Here is a 24,498-nt window from a genome sequence, read left to right as displayed (position 1 = left end):
TATCTATCTATCTATCTATCTATCTATCTATCTATCTATCTATCTATCTATCTATCTATCTATCTATCTATCTATCTATCTTTATATATGGATACCTGCGTACACATACATATAGATATGCCATGCATTCCTTTAGATTTGTTCCAACCTCTTACCATTTATTTGAGAATCCCTACTTTTCGAGTGACTGCAAATGAAGTCATTTCCGGCACTTTTTGGCCGGTGCAAGGTAACAAAAACACATGACAACTTTTAATAAAAATCATTGGTCTCTTTGTTAACGCGCACTGTCAAACATGGGGCTTTCACACGTCAGGTAAACATGATAACCAATACACAACAGAAGCAGATGTAGATTGCTTATCAATGCCGGGATAGAACAGTTGTGAATTGAGTAGAAGAAGGGCCCCTGAATTGATACTTATTATATACAGCCTGTAAGATAATGAAAAATGCAGGCTAGGAAAGGAGATGCAAATATCAATGTATTAGAAAAATACATAAAGAGGAGTGATTTGCTTTTATTCATTCAAGGCTAGAAAAAATCAACATACTATTGCAAGCATTCATACACCACCAAATAGAAATAAACAATTCTGACATTAAACGTAAAGGTGACGCTGCATTTGTATCATCACCTTGAGAAGGGTCACCGAGGAATTGAGCCCAGGGCTTCTGCACTTAAACACCAGAAACACTCCACTAAACTAAGATGCCTGTTGGTGCCAACAATTCCCAAAGTTAATGCGTGTTCTAGGTGAGCAATGAACAGAATGCAGGGCTCTTTTCAAAGCGAGGTCTGTGAATCAACAGATACATCCACATGCCAATTACTTTAGTGTTTTTAGGAGAATTCACTTTCTTGGAACGAGTCTGCATGAAACCATCTTCAGGGCCTGGACAATTTCATGGCAAAACGGCACCTCTCAACATTGCAGCCAAGACAATATAACAACTGTTTCTGCCCGGTTTCGAACCGGGGACCTTTCGCGTGTGAGGCGAACGTGATAACCACTACACTACAGAAACAGATGTCTACAGTTGATTCTTCTGTGATGAAACTTCTCAAAACAGGCTATTCCAAGGGCCTCTGGTTTTAGATTTCTTTCATGCAACCTTCCCAGACAGCCCTAGCTGAACGCTTGTATATGCCATGCAAGTTCAGCATTTTTGCAAAATGCTTAAAGAGAAATGTTTCCTAGTTGCTCAGGCAGGGCAAGGTTAAAAGCATGAGACTCTAGCAAATATTCATCCACTACTGCAAAGAGAAAATTGATATTGGCTTTGAAATGCATACTGCAATACTACTTTAAAAAAGCACCAATGAAAGGGCTCGTCCGGGATTTGAACCCGGGACCTCTCGCACCCAAAGCGAGAATCATACCCCTAGACCAACGAGCCTTCGAAAGGCCCGCACCTCTGAAAAGCTAATACCAGCTCTAAGCACGCAATGAAGATCATGCTGGGGACTTTTTCATGCTTGGTCTGTGAATATACATGAAATTCAGTGTCAACTTACCCTTTCTCAAATGATATCACTATCATTTATAAGTGTCCCCTTTTATTTTGTCCCAGCATTGGACACGTCTTACAGAAAGTCAGCACTTATTTATCTATTTCTGCATTGGCTAGACCCTAAAGAGAAAGAATAAAAAGCTGTTCATAGCAACATAAGAAACACATGTTGCATTTTCTCTCAAATGCTTATTCCCTTTGTGCAAATCGGAATGCCAAGGTGAATAACTGGGCCACAGATTCTGGCTAATTATCTTTCCCTTGAATGCAAGTAGCAATAAAAACGGCCTAATGCAGGACTAAAGCATTCCATGCAAGCCTCTAACATCATAACATAACTGAGCTGCTGGTAGCAAGCTAAGCAATACCTTCCCAAAATGAGAAGTACATGTGCTAATCCGCTCAATCAGCGCTCGATCAGGCGAGATCAGGCGAGATATAGAAAAGGTGGAAAGGGTCCAAATGGCTGTCCCTTCCTTTTTAGGGTGGGTCCTTCTGACTATCATAGGATTGCTTGTAAGAGTGGCCAGGGTCAGAGAAAAAACTTTCAACCCTTCTTAGTGTTCTATCCAGAAGCAGGCATTTTCTGTGCCTTTAATTTCAGGCTTTTCCCAGCAGTCTCTGTTCTGCCTATGTAAATTAACAAAAGCAGTGCTTATTCATCACTTACTCTAATGTCCTTACTGTCCAGAAAGCTCTGCCTAAGTATGCTTTTTTTCTTTTTCAGTGAAATTCTAAATGTTTTTTCTGCCCAGTCTATGGCAGTAGAATGCTGCTCATGATGCCACATTTTGTTGAATCACCAAGGTACAACTACAGAGGAATATATGAGTCTGAACGACATGGAACTCTTAGCTAACACATCACAATGTGTGATGCTTGCCAACCAAGCACTAGATTCTGGAGCGCTGATGATCAGAACATTCTGCTCCTGAAGGAAAGGAAAGACAGCTTGATGGAAAATAAAGTCTCAGTTTATAGTAACGCTCTCTCTCTCCCAATATCTATCTATCTATCTATCTATCTATCTATCTATCTATCTATCTATCTATCTATCTATCTATCTATCTATCTATCTATCTATCTATCTATCTATCTATCTATCTATCTATCTATCTATCTATCTATCTATCTATCTATCTATCTATCTATCTATCTATCTATCTTTATATATGGATACCTGCGTACACATACATATAGATATGCCATGCATTCCTTTAGATTTGTTCCAACCTCTTACCATTTATTTGAGAATCCCTACTTTTCAAGTGACTGCAAATGAAGTCATTTCCGGCACTTTTTGGCCGGTGCAAGGTAACAAAAACACATGACAACTTTTAATAAAAATCATTGGTCTCTTTGTTAACGCGCACTGTCAAACATGGGGCTTTCACACGTCAGGTAAACATGATAACCAATACACAACAGAAGCAGATGTAGATTGCTTATCAATGCCGGGATAGAACAGTTGTGAATTGAGTAGAAGAAGGGCCCCTGAATTGATACTTATTATATACAGCCTGTAAGATAATGAAAAATGCAGGCTAGGAAAGGAGATGCAAATATCAATGTATTTTAGATTTCTTTCATGCAACCTTCCCAGACAGCCCTAGCTGAACGCTTGTATATGCCATGCAAGTTCAGCATTTTTGCAAAATGCTTAAAGAGAAATGTTTCCTAGTTGCTCAGGCAGGGCAAGGTTAAAAGCATGAGACTCTAGCAAATATTCATCCACTACTGCAAAGAGAAAATTGATATTGGCTTTGAAATGCATACTGCAATACTACTTTAAAAAAGTACCAATGAAAGGGCTCGTCCGGGATTTGAACCCGGGACCTCTCGCACCCTAAGCGAGAATCATACCCCTAGACCAACGAGCCTTCGAAAGGCCGGCACCTCTGAAAAGCTAATACCAGCTCTAAGCACGCAATGAAGATCATGCTGGGGACTTTTTCATGCTTGGTCTGTGAATATACATGAAATTCAGTGTCAACTTACCCTTTCTCAAATGATATCACTATCATTTATAAGTATCCCCTTTTATTTTGTCCCAGCATTGGACACGTCTTACAGAAAGTCAGCACTTATTTATCTATTTCTGCATTGGCTAGACCCTAAAGAGAAAGAATAAAAAGCTGTTCATAGCAACATAAGAAACACATGTTGCATTTTCTCTCAAATGCTTATTCCCTTTGTGCAAATCGGAATGCCAAGGTGAATAACTGGGCCACAGATTCTGGCTAATTATCTTTCCCTTGAATGCAAGTAGCAATAAAAACAGCCTAATGCAGGACTAAAGCATTCCTTGCAAGCCTCTAACATCATAACATAACTGAGCTGCTGGTAGCAAGCTAAGCAATACCGTCCCAAAATGAGAAGTACATGTGCTAATCCGCTCAATCAGCGCTCGATCAGGCTCGATCAGGCGAGATATAGAAAAGGTGGAAAGGGTCCAAATGGCTGTCCCTTCCTTTTTAGGGTGGGTCCTTCTGACTATCATAGGATTGCTTGTAAGAGTGGCCAGGGTCAGAGAAAAAACTTTCAACCCTTCTTAGTGTTCTATCCAGAAGCAGGCATTTTCTGTGCCTTTAATTTCAGGCTTTTCCCAGCAGTCTCTGTTCTGCCTATGTAAATTAACAAAAGCAGTGCTTATTCATCACTTACTCTAATGTCCTTACTGTCCAGAAAGCTCTGCCTAAGTATGCTTTTTTTCTTTTTCAGTGAAATTCTAAATGTTTTTTCTGCCCAGTCTATGGCAGTAGAATGCTGCTTATGATGCCACATTTTGTTGAATCACCAAGGTACAACTACAGAGGAATATATGAGTCTGAACGACATGGAACTCTTAGCTAACACATCACAATGTGTGATGCTTGCCAACCAAGCACTAGATTCTGGAGCGCTGATGATCAGAACATTCTGCTCCTGAAGGAAAGGAAAGACAGCTTGATGGAAAATAAAGTCTCAGTTTATAGTAACACTCTCTCTCTCCCAATATCTATCTATCTATCTATCTATCTATCTATCTATCTATCTATATATCTATCTATCTATCTATCTATCTATCTATCTATCTATCTATCTATCTATCTATCTATCTATCTATCTATCTATCTATCTATCTATCTATCTATCTATCTATCTTTATATATGGATACCTGCGTACACATACATATAGATATGCCATGCATTCCTTTAGATTTGTTCCAACCTCTTACCATTTATTTGAGAATCCCTACTTTTCAAGTGACTGCAAATGAAGTCATTTCCGGCACTTTTTGGCCGGTGCAAGGTAACAAAAACACATGACAACTTTTAATAAAAATCATTGGTCTCTTTGTTAACGCGCACTGTCAAACATGGGGCTTTCACACGTCAGGTAAACATGATAACCAATACACAACAGAAGCAGATGTAGATTGCTTATCAATGCCGGGATAGAACAGTTGTGAATTGAGTAGAAGAAGGGCCCCTGAATTGATACTTATTATATACAGCCTGTAAGATAATGAAAAATGCAGGCTAGGAAAGGAGATGCAAATATCAATGTATTAGAAAAATACATAAAGAGGAGTGATTTGCTTTTATTCATTCAAGGCTAGAAAAAATCAACATACTATTGCAAGCATTCATACACCACCAAATAGAAATAAACAATTCTGACATTAAACGTAAAGGTGACGATGCATTTGTATCATCACCTTGAGAAGGGTCACCGAGGAATTGAGCCCAGGGCTTCTGCACTTAAACACCAGAAACACTCCACTAAACTAAGATGCCTGTTGGTGCCAAAAATTCCCAAAGTTAATGCGTGTTCTAGGTGAGCAATGAACAGAATGCAGGGCTCTTTTCAAAGCGAGGTCTTTGAATCAACAGATACATCCACATGCCAATTACTTTAGTGTTTTTAGGAGAATTCACTTTCTTGGAACGAGTCTGCATGAAACCATCTTCAGGGCCTGGACAATTTCATGGCAAAACGGCACCTCTCAACATTGCAGCCAAGACAATATAACAACTGTTTCTGCCCGGTTTCGAACCGGGGACCTTTCGCGTGTGAGGCGAACGTGATAACCACTACACTACAGAAACAGATGTCTACAGTTGATTCTTCTGTGATGAAACTTCTCAAAACAGGCTATTCCAAGGGCCTCTGGTTTTAGATTTCTTTCATGCAACCTTCCCAGACAGCCCTAGCTGAACGCTTGTATATGCCATGCAAGTTCAGCATTTTTGCAAAATGCTTAAAGAGAAATGTTTCCTAGTTGCTCAGGCAGGGCAAGGTTAAAAGCATGAGACTCTAGCAAATATTCATCCACTACTGCAAAGAGAAAATTGATATTGGCTTTGAAATGCATATTGCAATACTACTTTAAAAAAGCACCAATGAAAGGGCTCGTCCGGGATTTGAACCCGGGACCTCTCGCACCCAAAGCGAGAATCATACCCCTAGACCAACGAGCCTTCGAAAGGCCCGCACCTCTGAAAAGCTAATACCAGCTCTAAGCACGCAATGAAGATCATGCTGGGGACTTTTTTATGCTTGGTCTGTGAATATACATGAAATTCAGTGTCAACTTACCCTTTCTCAAATGATATCACTATCATTTATAAGTGTCCCCTTTTATTTTGTCCCAGCATTGGACACGTCTTACAGAAAGTCAGCACTTATTTATCTATTTCTGCATTGGCTAGACCCTAAAGAGAAAGAATAAAAAGCTGTTCATAGCAACATAAGAAACACATGTTGCATTTTCTCTCAAATGCTTATTCCCTTTGTGCAAATCGGAATGCCAAGGTGAATAACTGGGCCACAGATTCTGGCTAATTATCTTTCCCTTGAATGCAAGTAGCAATAAAAACGGCCTAATGCAGGACTAAAGCATTCCATGCAAGCCTCTAACATCATAACATAACTGAGCTGCTGGTAGCAAGCTAAGCAATACCTTCCCAAAATGAGAAGTACATGTGCTAATCCGCTCAATCAGCGCTCGATCAGGCTCGATCAGGCGAGATATAGAAAAGGTGGAAAGGGTCCAAATGGCTGTCCCTTCCTTTTTAGGGTGGGTCCTTCTGACTATCATAGGATTGCTTGTAAGAGTGGCCAGGGTCAGAGAAAAAACTTTCAACCCTTCTTAGTGTTCTATCCAGAAGCAGGCATTTTCTGTGCCTTTAATTTCAGGCTTTTCCCAGCAGTCTCTGTTCTGCCTATGTAAATTAACAAAAGCAGTGCTTATTCATCACTTACTCTAATGTCCTTACTGTCCAGAAAGCTCTGCCTAAGTATGCTTTTTTTCTTTTTCAGTGAAATTCTAAATGTTTTTTCTGCCCAGTCTATGGCAGTAGAATGCTGCTTATGATGCCACATTTTGTTGAATCACCAAGGTACAACTACAGAGGAATATATGAGTCTGAACGACATGGAACTCTTAGCTAACACATCACAATGTGTGATGCTTGCCAACCAAGCACTAGATTCTGGAGCGCTGATGATCAGAACATTCTGCTCCTGAAGGAAAGGAAAGACAGCTTGATGGAAAATAAAGTCTCAGTTTATAGTAACGCTCTCTCTCTCCCAATATCTATCTATCTATCTATCTATCTATTTATCTATCTATCTATCTATCTATCTATCTATCTATCTATCTATCTATCTATCTATCTATCTATCTATCTATCTATCTATCTATCTATCTATCTATCTATCTATCTATCTATCTATCTTTATATATGGATACCTGCGTACACATACATATAGATATGCCATGCATTCCTTTAGATTTGTTCCAACCTCTTACCATTTATTTGAGAATCCCTACTTTTCAAGTGACTGCAAATGAAGTCATTTCCGGCACTTTTTGGCCGGTGCAAGGTAACAAAAACACATGACAACTTTTAATAAAAATCATTGGTCTCTTTGTTAACGCGCACTGTCAAACATGGGGCTTTCACACGTCAGGTAAACATGATAACCAATACACAACAGAAGCAGATGTAGATTGCTTATCAATGCCGGGATAGAACAGTTGTGAATTGAGTAGAAGAAGGGCCCCTGAATTGATACTTATTATATACAGCCTGTAAGATAATGAAAAATGCAGGCTAGGAAAGGAGATGCAAATATCAATGTATTAGAAAAATACATAAAGAGGAGTGATTTGCTTTTATTCATTCAAGGCTAGAAAAAATCAACATACTATTGCAAGCATTCATACACCACCAAATAGAAATAAACAATTCTGACATTAAACGTAAAGGTGACGATGCATTTGTATCATCACCTTGAGAAGGGTCACCGAGGAATTGAGCCCAGGGCTTCTGCACTTAAACACCAGAAACACTCCACTAAACTAAGATGCCTGTTGGTGCCAACAATTCCCAAAGTTAATGCGTGTTCTAGGTGAGCAATGAACAGAATGCAGGGCTCTTTTCAAAGCGAGGTCTGTGAATCAACAGATACATCCACATGCCAATTACTTTAGTGTTTTTAGGAGAATTCACTTTCTTGGAACGAGTCTGCATGAAACCATCTTCAGGGCCTGGACAATTTCATGGCAAAACGGCACCTCTCAACATTGCAGCCAAGACAATATAACAACTGTTTCTGCCCGGTTTCGAACCGGGGACCTTTCGCGTGTGAGGCGAACGTGATAACCACTACACTACAGAAACAGATGTCTACAGTTGATTCTTCTGTGATGAAACTTCTCAAAACAGGCTATTCCAAGGGCCTCTGGTTTTAGATTTCTTTCATGCAACCTTCCCAGACAGCCCTAGCTGAACGCTTGTATATGCCATGCAAGTTCAGCATTTTTGCAAAATGCTTAAAGAGAAATGTTTCCTAGTTGCTCAGGCAGGGCAAGGTTAAAAGCATGAGACTCTAGCAAATATTCATCCACTACTGCAAAGAGAAAATTGATATTGGCTTTGAAATGCATACTGCAATACTACTTTAAAAAAGCACCAATGAAAGGGCTCGTCCGGGATTTGAACCCGGGACCTCTCGCACCCAAAGCGAGAATCATACCCCTAGACCAACGAGCCTTCGAAAGGCCCGCACCTCTGAAAAGCTAATACCAGCTCTAAGCACGCAATGAAGATCATGCTGGGGACTTTTTCATGCTTGGTCTGTGAATATACATGAAATTCAGTGTCAACTTACCCTTTCTCAAATGATATCACTATCATTTATAAGTGTCCCCTTTTATTTTGTCCCAGCATTGGACACGTCTTACAGAAAGTCAGCACTTATTTATCTATTTCTGCATTGGCTAGACCCTAAAGAGAAAGAATAAAAAGCTGTTCATAGCAACATAAGAAACACATGTTGCATTTTCTCTCAAATGCTTATTCCCTTTGTGCAAATCGGAATGCCAAGGTGAATAACTGGGCCACAGATTCTGGCTAATTATCTTTCCCTTGAATGCAAGTAGCAATAAAAACGGCCTAATGCAGGACTAAAGCATTCCATGCAAGCCTCTAACATCATAACATAACTGAGCTGCTGGTAGCAAGCTAAGCAATACCTTCCCAAAATGAGAAGTACATGTGCTAATCCGCTCAATCAGCGCTCGATCAGGCTCGATCAGGCGAGATATAGAAAAGGTGGAAAGGGTCCAAATGGCTGTCCCTTCCTTTTTAGGGTGGGTCCTTCTGACTATCATAGGATTGCTTGTAAGAGTGGCCAGGGTCAGAGAAAAAACTTTCAACCCTTCTTAGTGTTCTATCCAGAAGCAGGCATTTTCTGTGCCTTTAATTTCAGGCTTTTCCCAGCAGTCTCTGTTCTGCCTATGTAAATTAACAAAAGCAGTGCTTATTCATCACTTACTCTAATGTCCTTACTGTCCAGAAAGCTCTGCCTAAGTATGCTTTTTTTCTTTTTCAGTGAAATTCTAAATGTTTTTTCTGCCCAGTCTATGGCAGTAGAATGCTGCTTATGATGCCACATTTTGTTGAATCACCAAGGTACAACTACAGAGGAATATATGAGTCTGAACGACATGGAACTCTTAGCTAACACATCACAATGTGTGATGCTTGCCAACCAAGCACTAGATTCTGGAGCGCTGATGATCAGAACATTCTGCTCCTGAAGGAAAGGAAAGACAGCTTGATGGAAAATAAAGTCTCAGTTTATAGTAACGCTCTCTCTCTCCCAATATCTATCTATCTATCTATCTATCTATCTATCTATCTATCTATCTATCTATCTATCTATCTATCTATCTATCTATCTATCTATCTATCTATCTATCTATCTATCTATCTATCTATCTATCTATCTATCTATCTATCTATCTATCTATCTATCTATCTATCTATCTATCTATCTATCTATCTATCTATCTATCTATCTATCTTTATATATGGATACCTGCGTACACATACATATAGATATGCCATGCATTCCTTTAGATTTGTTCCAACCTCTTACCATTTATTTGAGAATCCCTACTTTTCAAGTGACTGCAAATGAAGTCATTTCCGGCACTTTTTGGCCGGTGCAAGGTAACAAAAACACATGACAACTTTTAATAAAAATCATTGGTCTCTTTGTTAACGCGCACTGTCAAACATGGGGCTTTCACACGTCAGGTAAACATGATAACCAATACACAACAGAAGCAGATGTAGATTGCTTATCAATGCCGGGATAGAACAGTTGTGAATTGAGTAGAAGAAGGGCCCCTGAATTGATACTTATTATATACAGCCTGTAAGATAATGAAAAATGCAGGCTAGGAAAGGAGATGCAAATATCAATGTATTTTAGATTTCTTTCATGCAACCTTCCCAGACAGCCCTAGCTGAACGCTTGTATATGCCATGCAAGTTCAGCATTTTTGCAAAATGCTTAAAGAGAAATGTTTCCTAGTTGCTCAGGCAGGGCAAGGTTAAAAGCATGAGACTCTAGCAAATATTCATCCACTACTGCAAAGAGAAAATTGATATTGGCTTTGAAATGCATACTGCAATACTACTTTAAAAAAGTACCAATGAAAGGGCTCGTCCGGGATTTGAACCCGGGACCTCTCGCACCCTAAGCGAGAATCATACCCCTAGACCAACGAGCCTTCGAAAGGCCCGCACCTCTGAAAAGCTAATACCAGCTCTAAGCACGCAATGAAGATCATGCTGGGGACTTTTTCATGCTTGGTCTGTGAATATACATGAAATTCAGTGTCAACTTACCCTTTCTCAAATGATATCACTATCATTTATAAGTGTCCCCTTTTATTTTGTCCCAGCATTGGACACGTCTTACAGAAAGTCAGCACTTATTTATCTATTTCTGCATTGGCTAGACCCTAAAGAGAAAGAATAAAAAGCTGTTCATAGCAACATAAGAAACACATGTTGCATTTTCTCTCAAATGCTTATTCCCTTTGTGCAAATCGGAATGCCAAGGTGAATAACTGGGCCACAGATTCTGGCTAATTATCTTTCCCTTGAATGCAAGTAGCAATAAAAACGGCCTAATGCAGGACTAAAGCATTCCTTGCAAGCCTCTAACATCATAACATAACTGAGCTGCTGGTAGCAAGCTAAGCAATACCTTCCCAAAATGAGAAGTACATGTGCTAATCCGCTCAATCAGCGCTCGATCAGGCTCGATCAGGCGAGATATAGAAAAGGTGGAAAGGGTCCAAATGGCTGTCCCTTCCTTTTTAGGGTGGGTCCTTCTGACTATCATAGGATTGCTTGTAAGAGTGGCCAGGGTCAGAGAAAAAACTTTCAACCCTTCTTAGTGTTCTATCCAGAAGCAGGCATTTTCTGTGCCTTTAATTTCAGGCTTTTCCCAGCAGTCTCTGTTCTGCCTATGTAAATTAACAAAAGCAGTGCTTATTCATCACTTACTCTAATGTCCTTACTGTCCAGAAAGCTCTGCCTAAGTATGCTTTTTTTCTTTTTCAGTGAAATTCTAAATGTTTTTTCTGCCCAGTCTATGGCAGTAGAATGCTGCTTATGATGCCACATTTTGTTGAATCACCAAGGTACAACTACAGAGGAATATATGAGTCTGAACGACATGGAACTCTTAGCTAACACATCACAATGTGTGATGCTTGCCAACCAAGCACTAGATTCTGGAGCGCTGATGATCAGAACATTCTGCTCCTGAAGGAAAGGAAAGACAGCTTGATGGAAAATAAAGTCTCAGTTTATAGTAACACTCTCTCTCTCCCAATATCTATCTATCTATCTATCTATCTATCTATCTATCTATCTATCTATCTATCTATCTATCTATCTATCTATCTATCTATCTATCTATCTATCTATCTATCTATCTATCTATCTATCTATCTATCTATCTATCTATCTATCTATCTATCTATCTATCTATCTATCTATCTTTATATATGGATACCTGCGTACACATACATATAGATATGCCATGCATTCCTTTAGATTTGTTCCAACCTCTTACCATTTATTTGAGAATCCCTACTTTTCAAGTGACTGCAAATGAAGTCATTTCCGGCACTTTTTGGCCGGTGCAAGGTAACAAAAACACATGACAACTTTTAATAAAAATCATTGGTCTCTTTGTTAACGCGCACTGTCAAACATGGGGCTTTCACACGTCAGGTAAACATGATAACCAATACACAACAGAAGCAGATGTAGATTGCTTATCAATGCCGGGATAGAACAGTTGTGAATTAAGTAGAAGAAGGGCCCCTGAATTGATACTTATTATATACAGCCTGTAAGATAATGAAAAATGCAGGCTAGGAAAGGAGATGCAAATATCAATGTATTAGAAAAATACATAAAGAGGAGTGATTTGCTTTTATTCATTCAAGGCTAGAAAAAATCAACATACTATTGCAAGCATTCATACACCACCAAATAGAAATAAACAATTCTGACATTAAACGTAAAGGTGACGATGCATTTGTATCATCACCTTGAGAAGGGTCACCAAGGAATTGAGCCCAGGGCTTCTGCACTTAAACACCAGAAACACTCCACTAAACTAAGATGCCTGTTGGTGCCAACAATTCCCAAAGTTAATGCGTGTTCTAGGTGAGCAATGAACAGAATGCAGGGCTCTTTTCAAAGCGAGGTCTGTGAATCAACAGATACATCCACATGCCAATTACTTTAGTGTTTTTAGGAGAATTCACTTTCTTGGAACGAGTCTGCATGAAACCATCTTCAGGGCCTGGACAATTTCATGGCAAAACGGCACCTCTCAACATTGCAGCCAAGACAATATAACAACTGTTTCTGCCCGGTTTCGAACCGGGGACCTTTCGCGTGTGAGGCGAACGTGATAACCACTACACTACAGAAACAGATGTCTACAGTTGATTCTTCTGTGATGAAACTTCTCAAAACAGGCTATTCCAAGGGCCTCTGGTTTTAGATTTCTTTCATGCAACCTTCCCAGACAGCCCTAGCTGAACGCTTGTATATGCCATGCAAGTTCAGCATTTTTGCAAAATGCTTAAAGAGAAATGTTTCCTAGTTGCTCAGGCAGGGCAAGGTTAAAAGCATGAGACTCTAGCAAATATTCATCCACTACTGCAAAGAGAAAATTGATATTGGCTTTGAAATGCATACTGCAATACTACTTTAAAAAAGCACCAATGAAAGGGCTCGTCCGGGATTTGAACCCGGGACCTCTCGCACCCAAAGCGAGAATCATACCCCTAGACCAACGAGCCTTCGAAAGGCCCGCACCTCTGAAAAGCTAATACCAGCTCTAAGCACGCAATGAAGATCATGCTGGGGACTTTTTCATGCTTGGTCTGTGAATATACATGAAATTCAGTGTCAACTTACCCTTTCTCAAATGATATCACTATCATTTATAAGTGTCCCCTTTTATTTTGTCCCAGCATTGGACACGTCTTACAGAAAGTCAGCACTTATTTATCTATTTCTGCATTGGCTAGACCCTAAAGAGAAAGAATAAAAAGCTGTTCATAGCAACATAAGAAACACATGTTGCATTTTCTCTCAAATGCTTATTCCCTTTGTGCAAATCGGAATGCCAAGGTGAATAACTGGGCCACAGATTCTGGCTAATTATCTTTCCCTTGAATGCAAGTAGCAATAAAAACGGCCTAATGCAGGACTAAAGCATTCCATGCAAGCCTCTAACATCATAACATAACTGAGCTGCTGGTAGCAAGCTAAGCAATACCTTCCCAAAATGAGAAGTACATGTGCTAATCCGCTCAATCAGCGCTCGATCAGGCTCGATCAGGCGAGATATAGAAAAGGTGGAAAGGGTCCAAATGGCTGTCCCTTCCTTTTTAGGGTGGGTCCTTCTGACTATCATAGGATTGCTTGTAAGAGTGGCCAGGGTCAGAGAAAAAACTTTCAACCCTTCTTAGTGTTCTATCCAGAAGCAGGCATTTTCTGTGCCTTTAATTTCAGGCTTTTCCCAGCAGTCTCTGTTCTGCCTATGTAAATTAACAAAAGCAGTGCTTATTCATCACTTACTCTAATGTCCTTACTGTCCAGAAAGCTCTGCCTAAGTATGCTTTTTTTCTTTTTCAGTGAAATTCTAAATGTTTTTTCTGCCCAGTCTATGGCAGTAGAATGCTGCTTATGATGCCACATTTTGTTGAATCACCAAGGTACAACTACAGAGGAATATATGAGTCTGAACGACATGGAACTCTTAGCTAACACATCACAATGTGTGATGCTTGCCAACCAAGCACTAGATTCTGGAGCGCTGATGATCAGAACATTCTGCTCCTGAAGGAAAGGAAAGACAGCTTGATGGAAAATAAAGTCTCAGTTTATAGTAACGCTCTCTCTCTCCCAATATCTATCTATCTATCTATCTATCTATTTATCTATCTATCTATCTATCTATCTATCTATCTATCTATCTATCTATCTATCTATCTATCTATCTATCTATCTATCTATCTATCTATCTATCTATCTATCTATCTATCTATCTATCTTTATATATGGATACCTGCGTACACATACATATAGATATGCCATGCATTCCTTTAGATTTGTTCCAACCTCTTACCATTTATTTGAGAATCCCTACTTTTCAAGTGACTGCAAATGAAGTCATTTCCGGCACTTTTTGGCCGGTGCAAGGTAACAAAAACACATGACAACTTTTAATAAAAATCATTGGTCTCTTTGTTAACGCGCACTGTCAAACATGGGGCTTTCACACGTCAGGTAAACATGATAACCAATACACAACAGAAGCAGATGTAGATTGCTTATCAATGCCGGGATAGAACAGTTGTGAATTGAGTAGAAGAAGGGCCCCTGAATTGATACTTATTATATACAGCCTGTAAGATAATGAAAAATGCAGGCTAGGAAAGGAGATGCAAATATCAATGTATTAGAAAAATACATAAAGAGGAGTGATTTGCTTTTATTCATTCAAGGCTAGAAAAAATCAACATACTATTGCAAGCATTCATACACCACCAAATAGAAATAAACAATTCTGACATTAAACGTAAAGGTGACGATGCATTTGTATCATCACCTTGAGAAGGGTCACCGAGGAATTGAGCCCAGGGCTTCTGCACTTAAACACCAGAAACACTCCACTAAACTAAGATGCCTGTTGGTGCCAACAATTCCCAAAGTTAATGCGTGTTCTAGGTGAGCAATGAACAGAATGCAGGGCTCTTTTCAAAGCGAGGTCTGTGAATCAACAGATACATCCACATGCCAATTACTTTAGTGTTTTTAGGAGAATTCACTTTCTTGGAACGAGTCTGCATGAAACCATCTTCAGGGCCTGGACAATTTCATGGCAAAACGGCACCTCTCAACATTGCAGCCAAGACAATATAACAACTGTTTCTGCCCGGTTTCGAACCGGGGACCTTTCGCGTGTGAGGCGAACGTGATAACCACTACACTACAGAAACAGATGTCTACAGTTGATTCTTCTGTGATGAAACTTCTCAAAACAGGCTATTCCAAGGGCCTCTGGTTTTAGATTTCTTTCATGCAACCTTCCCAGACAGCCCTAGCTGAACGCTTGTATATGCCATGCAAGTTCAGCATTTTTGCAAAATGCTTAAAGAGAAATGTTTCCTAGTTGCTCAGGCAGGGCAAGGTTAAAAGCATGAGACTCTAGCAAATATTCATCCACTACTGCAAAGAGAAAATTGATATTGGCTTTGAAATGCATACTGCAATACTACTTTAAAAAAGCACCAATGAAAGGGCTCGTCCGGGATTTGAACCCGGGACCTCTCGCACCCAAAGCGAGAATCATACCCCTAGACCAACGAGCCTTCGAAAGGCCCGCACCTCTGAAAAGCTAATACCAGCTCTAAGCACGCAATGAAGATCATGCTGGGGACTTTTTCATGCTTGGTCTGTGAATATACATGAAATTCAGTGTCAACTTACCCTTTCTCAAATGATATCACTATCATTTATAAGTGTCCCCTTTTATTTTGTCCCAGCATTGGACACGTCTTACAGAAAGTCAGCACTTATTTATCTATTTCTGCATTGGCTAGACCCTAAAGAGAAAGAATAAAAAGCTGTTCATAGCAACATAAGAAACACATGTTGCATTTTCTCTCAAATGCTTATTCCCTTTGTGCAAATCGGAATGCCAAGGTGAATAACTGGGCCACAGATTCTGGCTAATTATCTTTCCCTTGAATGCAAGTAGCAATAAAAACGGCCTAATGCAGGACTAAAGCATTCCATGCAAGCCTCTAACATCATAACATAACTGAGCTGCTGGTAGCAAGCTAAGCAATACCTTCCCAAAATGAGAAGTACATGTGCTAATCCGCTCAATCAGCGCTCGATCAGGCGAGATCAGGCGAGATATAGAAAAGGTGGAAAGGGTCCAAATGGCTGTCCCTTCCTTTTTAGGGTGGGTCCTTCTGACTATCATAGGATTGCTTGTAAGAGTGGCCAGGGTCAGAGAAAAAACTTTCAACCCTTCTTAGTGTTCTATCCAGAAGCAGGCATTTTCTGTGCCTTTAATTTCAGGCTTTTCCCAGCAGTCTCTGTTCTGCCTATGTAAATTAACAAAAGCAGTGCTTATTCATCACTTACTCTAATGTCCTTACTGTCCAGAAAGCTCTGCCTAAGTATGCTTTTTTTCTTTTTCAGTGAAATTCTAAATGTTTTTTCTGCCCAGTCTATGGCAGTAGAATGCTGCTCATGATGCCACATTTTGTTGAATCACCAAGGTACAACTACAGAGGAATATATGAGTCTGAACGACATGGAACTCTTAGCTAACACATCACAATGTGTGATGCTTGCCAACCAAGCACTAGATTCTGGAGCGCTGATGATCAGAACATTCTGCTCCTGAAGGAAAGGAAAGACAGCTTGATGGAAAATAAAGTCTCAGTTTATAGTAACGCTCTCTCTCTCCCAATATCTATCTATCTATCTATCTATCTATCTATCTATCTATCTATCTATCTATCTATCTATCTATCTATCTATCTATCTATCTATCTATCTATCTATCTATCTATCTATCTATCTATCTATCTATCTATCTATCTATCTATCTATCTATCTATCTATCTATCTATCTATCTATCTATCTATCTATCTATCTTTATATATGGATACCTGCGTACACATACATATAGATATGCCATGCATTCCTTTAGATTTGTTCCAACCTCTTACCATTTATTTGAGAATCCCTACTTTTCAAGTGACTGCAAATGAAGTCATTTCCGGCACTTTTTGGCCGGTGCAAGGTAACAAAAACACATGACAACTTTTAATAAAAATCATTGGTCTCTTTGTTAACGCGCACTGTCAAACATGGGGCTTTCACACGTCAGGTAAACATGATAACCAATACACAACAGAAGCAGATGTAGATTGCTTATCAATGCCGGGATAGAACAGTTGTGAATTGAGTAGAAGAAGGGCCCCTGAATTGATACTTATTATATACAGCCTGTAAGATAATGAAAAATGCAGGCTAGGAAAGGAGATGCAAATATCAATGTATTTTAGATTTCTTTCATGCAACCTTCCCAGACAGCCCTAGCTGAACGCTTGTATATGCCATGCAAGTTCAGCATTTTTGCAAAATGCTTAAAGAGAAATGTTTCCTAGTTGCTCAGGCAGGGCAAGGTTAAAAGCATGAGACTCTAGCAAATATTCATCCACTACTGCAAAGAGAAAATTGATATTGGCTTTGAAATGCATACTGCAATACTACTTTAAAAAAGTACCAATGAAAGGGCTCGTCCGGGATTTGAACCCGGGACCTCTCGCACCCTAAGCGAGAATCATACCCCTAGACCAACGAGCCTTCGAAAGGCCGGCACCTCTGAAAAGCTAATACCAGCTCTAAGCACGCAATGAAGATCATGCTGGGGACTTTTTCATGCTTGGTCTGTGAATATACATGAAATTCAGTGTCAACTTACCCTTTCTCAAATGATATCACTATCATTTATAAGTATCCCCTTTTATTTTGTCCCAGCATTGGACACGTCTTACAGAAAGTCAGCACTTATTTATCTATTTCTGCATTGGCTAGACCCTAAAGAGAAAGAATAAAAAGCTGTTCATAGCAACATAAGAAACACATGTTGCATTTTCTCTCAAATGCTTATTCCCTTTGTGCAAATCGGAATGCCAAGGTGAATAACTGGGCCACAGATTCTGGCTAATTATCTTTCCCTTGAATGCAAGTAGCAATAAAAACAGCCTAATGCAGGACTAAAGCATTCCTTGCAAGCCTCTAACATCATAACATAACTGAGCTGCTGGTAGCAAGCTAAGCAATACCGTCCCAAAATGAGAAGTACATGTGCTAATCCGCTCAATCAACGCTCGATCAGGCTCGATCAGGCGAGATATAGAAAAGGTGGAAAGGGTCCAAATGGCTGTCCCTTCCTTTTTAGGGTGGGTCCTTCTGACTATCATAGGATTGCTTGTAAGAGTGGCCAGGGTCAGAGAAAAAACTTTCAACCCTTCTTAGTGTTCTATCCAGAAGCAGGCATTTTCTGTGCCTTTAATTTCAGGCTTTTCCCAGCAGTCTCTGTTCTGCCTATGTAAATTAACAAAAGCAGTGCTTATTCATCACTTACTCTAATGTCCTTACTGTCCAGAAAGCTCTGCCTAAGTATGCTTTTTTTCTTTTTCAGTGAAATTCTAAATGTTTTTTCTGCCCAGTCTATGGCAGTAGAATGCTGCTTATGATGCCACATTTTGTTGAATCACCAAGGTACAACTACAGAGGAATATATGAGTCTGAACGACATGGAACTCTTAGCTAACACATCACAATGTGTGATGCTTGCCAACCAAGCACTAGATTCTGGAGCGCTGATGATCAGAACATTCTGCTCCTGAAGGAAAGGAAAGACAGCTTGATGGAAAATAAAGTCTCAGTTTATAGTAACACTCTCTCTCTCCCAATATCTATCTATCTATCTATCTATCTATCTATCTATCTATCTATATATCTATCTATCTATCTATCTATCTATCTATCTATCTATCTATCTATCTATCTATCTATCTATCTATCTATCTATCTATCTATCTATCTATCTATCTATCTATCTATCTATCTATCTATCTATCTTTATATATGGATACCTGCGTACACATACATATAGATATGCCATGCATTCCTTTAGATTTGTTCCAACCTCTTACCATTTATTTGAGAATCCCTACTTTTCAAGTGACTGCAAATGAAGTCATTTCCGGCACTTTTTGGCCGGTGCAAGGTAACAAAAACACATGACAACTTTTAATAAAAATCATTGGTCTCTTTGTTAACGCGCACTGTCAAACATGGGGCTTTCACACGTCAGGTAAACATGATAACCAATACACAACAGAAGCAGATGTAGATTGCTTATCAATGCCGGGATAGAACAGTTGTGAATTGAGTAGAAGAAGGGCCCCTGAATTGATACTTATTATATACAGCCTGTAAGATAATGAAAAATGCAGGCTAGGAAAGGAGATGCAAATATCAATGTATTAGAAAAATACATAAAGAGGAGTGATTTGCTTTTATTCATTCAAGGCTAGAAAAAATCAACATACTATTGCAAGCATTCATACACCACCAAATAGAAATAAACAATTCTGACATTAAACGTAAAGGTGACGATGCATTTGTATCATCACCTTGAGAAGGGTCACCGAGGAATTGAGCCCAGGGCTTCTGCACTTAAACACCAGAAACACTCCACTAAACTAAGATGCCTGTTGGTGCCAAAAATTCCCAAAGTTAATGCGTGTTCTAGGTGAGCAATGAACAGAATGCAGGGCTCTTTTCAAAGCGAGGTCTTTGAATCAACAGATACATCCACATGCCAATTACTTTAGTGTTTTTAGGAGAATTCACTTTCTTGGAACGAGTCTGCATGAAACCATCTTCAGGGCCTGGACAATTTCATGGCAAAACGGCACCTCTCAACATTGCAGCCAAGACAATATAACAACTGTTTCTGCCCGGTTTCGAACCGGGGACCTTTCGCGTGTGAGGCGAACGTGATAACCACTACACTACAGAAACAGATGTCTACAGTTGATTCTTCTGTGATGAAACTTCTCAAAACAGGCTATTCCAAGGGCCTCTGGTTTTAGATTTCTTTCATGCAACCTTCCCAGACAGCCCTAGCTGAACGCTTGTATATGCCATGCAAGTTCAGCATTTTTGCAAAATGCTTAAAGAGAAATGTTTCCTAGTTGCTCAGGCAGGGCAAGGTTAAAAGCATGAGACTCTAGCAAATATTCATCCACTACTGCAAAGAGAAAATTGATATTGGCTTTGAAATGCATATTGCAATACTACTTTAAAAAAGCACCAATGAAAGGGCTCGTCCGGGATTTGAACCCGGGACCTCTCGCACCCAAAGCGAGAATCATACCCCTAGACCAACGAGCCTTCGAAAGGCCCGCACCTCTGAAAAGCTAATACCAGCTCTAAGCACGCAATGAAGATCATGCTGGGGACTTTTTTATGCTTGGTCTGTGAATATACATGAAATTCAGTGTCAACTTACCCTTTCTCAAATGATATCACTATCATTTATAAGTGTCCCCTTTTATTTTGTCCCAGCATTGGACACGTCTTACAGAAAGTCAGCACTTATTTATCTATTTCTGCATTGGCTAGACCCTAAAGAGAAAGAATAAAAAGCTGTTCATAGCAACATAAGAAACACATGTTGCATTTTCTCTCAAATGCTTATTCCCTTTGTGCAAATCGGAATGCCAAGGTGAATAACTGGGCCACAGATTCTGGCTAATTATCTTTCCCTTGAATGCAAGTAGCAATAAAAACGGCCTAATGCAGGACTAAAGCATTCCATGCAAGCCTCTAACATCATAACATAACTGAGCTGCTGGTAGCAAGCTAAGCAATACCTTCCCAAAATGAGAAGTACATGTGCTAATCCGCTCAATCAGCGCTCGATCAGGCTCGATCAGGCGAGATATAGAAAAGGTGGAAAGGGTCCAAATGGCTGTCCCTTCCTTTTTAGGGTGGGTCCTTCTGACTATCATAGGATTGCTTGTAAGAGTGGCCAGGGTCAGAGAAAAAACTTTCAACCCTTCTTAGTGTTCTATCCAGAAGCAGGCATTTTCTGTGCCTTTAATTTCAGGCTTTTCCCAGCAGTCTCTGTTCTGCCTATGTAAATTAACAAAAGCAGTGCTTATTCATCACTTACTCTAATGTCCTTACTGTCCAGAAAGCTCTGCCTAAGTATGCTTTTTTTCTTTTTCAGTGAAATTCTAAATGTTTTTTCTGCCCAGTCTATGGCAGTAGAATGCTGCTTATGATGCCACATTTTGTTGAATCACCAAGGTACAACTACAGAGGAATATATGAGTCTGAACGACATGGAACTCTTAGCTAACACATCACAATGTGTGATGCTTGCCAACCAAGCACTAGATTCTGGAGCGCTGATGATCAGAACATTCTGCTCCTGAAGGAAAGGAAAGACAGCTTGATGGAAAATAAAGTCTCAGTTTATAGTAACGCTCTCTCTCTCCCAATATCTATCTATCTATCTATCTATCTATTTATCTATCTATCTATCTATCTATCTATCTATCTATCTATCTATCTATCTATCTATCTATCTATCTATCTATCTATCTATCTATCTATCTATCTATCTATCTATCTATCTATCTATCTTTATATATGGATACCTGCGTACACATACATATAGATATGCCATGCATTCCTTTAGATTTGTTCCAACCTCTTACCATTTATTTGAGAATCCCTACTTTTCAAGTGACTGCAAATGAAGTCATTTCCGGCACTTTTTGGCCGGTGCAAGGTAACAAAAACACATGACAACTTTTAATAAAAATCATTGGTCTCTTTGTTAACGCGCACTGTCAAACATGGGGCTTTCACACGTCAGGTAAACATGATAACCAATACACAACAGAAGCAGATGTAGATTGCTTATCAATGCCGGGATAGAACAGTTGTGAATTGAGTAGAAGAAGGGCCCCTGAATTGATACTTATTATATACAGCCTGTAAGATAATGAAAAATGCAGGCTAGGAAAGGAGATGCAAATATCAATGTATTAGAAAAATACATAAAGAGGAGTGATTTGCTTTTATTCATTCAAGGCTAGAAAAAATCAACATACTATTGCAAGCATTCATACACCACCAAATAGAAATAAACAATTCTGACATTAAACGTAAAGGTGACGATGCATTTGTATCATCACCTTGAGAAGGGTCACCGAGGAATTGAGCCCAGGGCTTCTGCACTTAAACACCAGAAACACTCCACTAAACTAAGATGCCTGTTGGTGCCAACAATTCCCAAAGTTAATGCGTGTTCTAGGTGAGCAATGAACAGAATGCAGGGCTCTTTTCAAAGCGAGGTCTGTGAATCAACAGATACATCCACATGCCAATTACTTTAGTGTTTTTAGGAGAATTCACTTTCTTGGAACGAGTCTGCATGAAACCATCTTCAGGGCCTGGACAATTTCATGGCAAAACGGCACCTCTCAACATTGCAGCCAAGACAATATAACAACTGTTTCTGCCCGGTTTCGAACCGGGGACCTTTCGCGTGTGAGGCGAACGTGATAACCACTACACTACAGAAACAGATGTCTACAGTTGATTCTTCTGTGATGAAACTTCTCAAAACAGGCTATTCCAAGGGCCTCTGGTTTTAGATTTCTTTCATGCAACCTTCCCAGACAGCCCTAGCTGAACGCTTGTATATGCCATGCAAGTTCAGCATTTTTGCAAAATGCTTAAAGAGAAATGTTTCCTAGTTGCTCAGGCAGGGCAAGGTTAAAAGCATGAGACTCTAGCAAATATTCATCCACTACTGCAAAGAGAAAATTGATATTGGCTTTGAAATGCATACTGCAATACTACTTTAAAAAAGCACCAATGAAAGGGCTCGTCCGGGATTTGAACCCGGGACCTCTCGCACCCAAAGCGAGAATCATACCCCTAGACCAACGAGCCTTCGAAAGGCCCGCACCTCTGAAAAGCTAATACCAGCTCTAAGCACGCAATGAAGATCATGCTGGGGACTTTTTCATGCTTGGTCTGTGAATATACATGAAATTCAGTGTCAACTTACCCTTTCTCAAATGATATCACTATCATTTATAAGTGTCCCCTTTTATTTTGTCCCAGCATTGGACACGTCTTACAGAAAGTCAGCACTTATTTATCTATTTCTGCATTGGCTAGACCCTAAAGAGAAAGAATAAAAAGCTGTTCATAGCAACATAAGAAACACATGTTGCATTTTCTCTCAAATGCTTATTCCCTTTGTGCAAATCGGAATGCCAAGGTGAATAACTGGGCCACAGATTCTGGCTAATTATCTTTCCCTTGAATGCAAGTAGCAATAAAAACGGCCTAATGCAGGACTAAAGCATTCCATGCAAGCCTCTAACATCATAACATAACTGAGCTGCTGGTAGCAAGCTAAGCAATACCTTCCCAAAATGAGAAGTACATGTGCTAATCCGCTCAATCAGCGCTCGATCAGGCTCGATCAGGCGAGATATAGAAAAGGTGGAAAGGGTCCAAATGGCTGTCCCTTCCTTTTTAGGGTGGGTCCTTCTGACTATCATAGGATTGCTTGTAAGAGTGGCCAGGGTCAGAGAAAAAACTTTCAACCCTTCTTAGTGTTCTATCCAGAAGCAGGCATTTTCTGTGCCTTTAATTTCAGGCTTTTCCCAGCAGTCTCTGTTCTGCCTATGTAAATTAACAAAAGCAGTGCTTATTCATCACTTACTCTAATGTCCTTACTGTCCAGAAAGCTCTGCCTAAGTATGCTTTTTTTCTTTTTCAGTGAAATTCTAAATGTTTTTTCTGCCCAGTCTATGGCAGTAGAATGCTGCTTATGATGCCACATTTTGTTGAATCACCAAGGTACAACTACAGAGGAATATATGAGTCTGAACGACATGGAACTCTTAGCTAACACATCACAATGTGTGATGCTTGCCAACCAAGCACTAGATTCTGGAGCGCTGATGATCAGAACATTCTGCTCCTGAAGGAAAGGAAAGACAGCTTGATGGAAAATAAAGTCTCAGTTTATAGTAACGCTCTCTCTCTCCCAATATCTATCTATCTATCTATCTATCTATCTATCTATCTATCTATCTATCTATCTATCTATCTATCTATCTATCTATCTATCTATCTATCTATCTATCTATCTATCTATCTATCTATCTATCTATCTATCTATCTATCTATCTATCTATCTATCTATCTATCTATCTATCTATCTATCTATCTTTATATATGGATACCTGCGTACACATACATATAGATATGCCATGCATTCCTTTAGATTTGTTCCAACCTCTTACCATTTATTTGAGAATCCCTACTTTTCAAGTGACTGCAAATGAAGTCATTTCCGGCACTTTTTGGCCGGTGCAAGGTAACAAAAACACATGACAACTTTTAATAAAAATCATTGGTCTCTTTGTTAACGCGCACTGTCAAACATGGGGCTTTCA

General features: G+C 39.6%; 17 non-coding genes across 17 annotated transcripts; all 17 read right to left on the bottom strand.

Annotated features, from left to right (window-relative positions):
- Positions 1-956: 956 nt before the first annotated feature.
- On the bottom strand, positions 957-1,029 carry TRNAV-CAC (transfer RNA valine (anticodon CAC)). Its single transcript has one exon. It is a non-coding gene; the product is annotated as a tRNA-Val (tRNA).
- A 300-nt stretch (positions 1,030-1,329) lies between these two features.
- Positions 1,330-1,401, bottom strand: TRNAP-UGG (transfer RNA proline (anticodon UGG)). Its single transcript has one exon. It is a non-coding gene; the product is annotated as a tRNA-Pro (tRNA).
- A 1,922-nt stretch (positions 1,402-3,323) lies between these two features.
- On the bottom strand, positions 3,324-3,395 carry TRNAP-AGG (transfer RNA proline (anticodon AGG)). The gene has a single exon. It is a non-coding gene; the product is annotated as a tRNA-Pro (tRNA).
- A 2,139-nt stretch (positions 3,396-5,534) lies between these two features.
- Positions 5,535-5,607, bottom strand: TRNAV-CAC (transfer RNA valine (anticodon CAC)). Its single transcript has one exon. It is a non-coding gene; the product is annotated as a tRNA-Val (tRNA).
- A 300-nt stretch (positions 5,608-5,907) lies between these two features.
- On the bottom strand, positions 5,908-5,979 carry TRNAP-UGG (transfer RNA proline (anticodon UGG)). Its single transcript has one exon. It is a non-coding gene; the product is annotated as a tRNA-Pro (tRNA).
- A 2,135-nt stretch (positions 5,980-8,114) lies between these two features.
- TRNAV-CAC (transfer RNA valine (anticodon CAC)) lies at positions 8,115-8,187 on the bottom strand. The gene has a single exon. It is a non-coding gene; the product is annotated as a tRNA-Val (tRNA).
- A 300-nt stretch (positions 8,188-8,487) lies between these two features.
- On the bottom strand, positions 8,488-8,559 carry TRNAP-UGG (transfer RNA proline (anticodon UGG)). The gene has a single exon. It is a non-coding gene; the product is annotated as a tRNA-Pro (tRNA).
- A 1,958-nt stretch (positions 8,560-10,517) lies between these two features.
- On the bottom strand, positions 10,518-10,589 carry TRNAP-AGG (transfer RNA proline (anticodon AGG)). Its single transcript has one exon. It is a non-coding gene; the product is annotated as a tRNA-Pro (tRNA).
- A 2,159-nt stretch (positions 10,590-12,748) lies between these two features.
- On the bottom strand, positions 12,749-12,821 carry TRNAV-CAC (transfer RNA valine (anticodon CAC)). The gene has a single exon. It is a non-coding gene; the product is annotated as a tRNA-Val (tRNA).
- A 300-nt stretch (positions 12,822-13,121) lies between these two features.
- Positions 13,122-13,193, bottom strand: TRNAP-UGG (transfer RNA proline (anticodon UGG)). Its single transcript has one exon. It is a non-coding gene; the product is annotated as a tRNA-Pro (tRNA).
- A 2,135-nt stretch (positions 13,194-15,328) lies between these two features.
- Positions 15,329-15,401, bottom strand: TRNAV-CAC (transfer RNA valine (anticodon CAC)). Its single transcript has one exon. It is a non-coding gene; the product is annotated as a tRNA-Val (tRNA).
- A 300-nt stretch (positions 15,402-15,701) lies between these two features.
- On the bottom strand, positions 15,702-15,773 carry TRNAP-UGG (transfer RNA proline (anticodon UGG)). Its single transcript has one exon. It is a non-coding gene; the product is annotated as a tRNA-Pro (tRNA).
- Positions 15,774-17,719: 1,946 nt separating this feature from the next.
- TRNAP-AGG (transfer RNA proline (anticodon AGG)) lies at positions 17,720-17,791 on the bottom strand. The gene has a single exon. It is a non-coding gene; the product is annotated as a tRNA-Pro (tRNA).
- Positions 17,792-19,950: 2,159 nt separating this feature from the next.
- Positions 19,951-20,023, bottom strand: TRNAV-CAC (transfer RNA valine (anticodon CAC)). Its single transcript has one exon. It is a non-coding gene; the product is annotated as a tRNA-Val (tRNA).
- Positions 20,024-20,323: 300 nt separating this feature from the next.
- On the bottom strand, positions 20,324-20,395 carry TRNAP-UGG (transfer RNA proline (anticodon UGG)). Its single transcript has one exon. It is a non-coding gene; the product is annotated as a tRNA-Pro (tRNA).
- Positions 20,396-22,530: 2,135 nt separating this feature from the next.
- Positions 22,531-22,603, bottom strand: TRNAV-CAC (transfer RNA valine (anticodon CAC)). Its single transcript has one exon. It is a non-coding gene; the product is annotated as a tRNA-Val (tRNA).
- A 300-nt stretch (positions 22,604-22,903) lies between these two features.
- TRNAP-UGG (transfer RNA proline (anticodon UGG)) lies at positions 22,904-22,975 on the bottom strand. The gene has a single exon. It is a non-coding gene; the product is annotated as a tRNA-Pro (tRNA).
- Positions 22,976-24,498: the final 1,523 nt, after the last annotated feature.

Source organism: Lissotriton vulgaris, unplaced genomic scaffold (genome assembly GCF_964263255.1).
Source record: "Lissotriton vulgaris unplaced genomic scaffold, aLisVul1.2 SCAFFOLD_595, whole genome shotgun sequence".
Taxonomy (NCBI): Eukaryota; Metazoa; Chordata; class Amphibia; order Caudata; family Salamandridae; genus Lissotriton; species Lissotriton vulgaris.
This window is presented reverse-complemented; position numbering and strand designations above follow the sequence as displayed.